Below are 1,148 nucleotides of genomic sequence, written 5' to 3'. Positions count from 1 at the left end.
CTCAGTGATACAAGGATGTCAGCGAGCGAGACTTCAAGTCTCAGGCAGAGCAAGAGGACTAGGCAGGCAACGCTGGAATCTCCTGTGGCTATTCCCCTGCAAAACAGATATACCACTTTGGATACTCTTGGGAGGAATGGCCTCTCAGGGGAAAGCAGCAACAGCCAAATTTGTTGCACCACAGTTGGCTCTGCTGCACAGAGGAGGAGTAAAAAGTGTGGGAATGCAATAGTTGTAGGGGATTAAATTGTAAAGGGAATAGATAGGCATTTCAGTGGCCGCAAACGAGACTCCAGGATGGTATGTTGCCTCCCTAGTGCTAGGGTCAAGGAGGTCTCATAGTGGCGACAGGACATTCTGAAGGGGGTGGGTGAACATACAGTGGTTGTGGTACACATTGGTACAAATGACATAGATAAAGAAAGGAATGAGGTCCTAAAAGCAGAATATAGGGAGTTAGGAAGTAAGTTGAAAAGTAGGACCTCAAAGGCAGTGATCTCAGGATTACTACCAGTGCCACGTGCCTGTCAGAGTAGAAATGACAGGATATATCAGATGAATATGTGGCTGCAGAGATGGTGTGAGGGGGAGGGTTTCAGATTCCTGGGACATTGGGACCGGTCCTGGGGGAGGTGGGGCCAGTACAAACTGGACAGGTTACACCTGGGCAGGACCGGGACTGATGTCCTGAGGGGAATATTTGCTAGAGTGGTTGGGGAGGGTTTAAACTAAAACTAAACGGGGGTGGGAACCTATGCAAGGAGTCGGAGGAAGGGGAATTAAGGGCAAGAATAAAAGACAGAAAGCGGAATAAGAAAAGTGGTAGGCAGAGAAATCAAGGGCAAGAATCAAACAGGGCCTCAGTGAAAAATAGTGGGAAGAGGACAAATAATGTTAAAAAGACAAGCCTTAAGGCTTTGTGCCTTAATGCGAGGAGCATTCGCAATAAAGCGGATGAATTAACTGCGCAAATAGATGTAAACAGGTATGATATAGTCGGGATTATGGAGACACGGCTGCAGGGTGACCAGGGATGGGAACTGAACATCCAGGGGTATTCAGTATTTAGGAAAGACAGACAAAAAGGAAAAGGCGGTGGAGTTGCATTGCTGGTTAAAGAGGAAATTAACGCAATAATGAGGAAAGAT

This window comes from Carcharodon carcharias, chromosome 10 (assembly GCF_017639515.1).
Source record: "Carcharodon carcharias isolate sCarCar2 chromosome 10, sCarCar2.pri, whole genome shotgun sequence".
In the NCBI taxonomy this organism is placed as follows: domain Eukaryota; kingdom Metazoa; phylum Chordata; class Chondrichthyes; order Lamniformes; family Lamnidae; genus Carcharodon; species Carcharodon carcharias.
The sequence above is the reverse complement of the archived record's forward strand: the minus strand, read 5'-3'. Positions refer to the sequence as shown.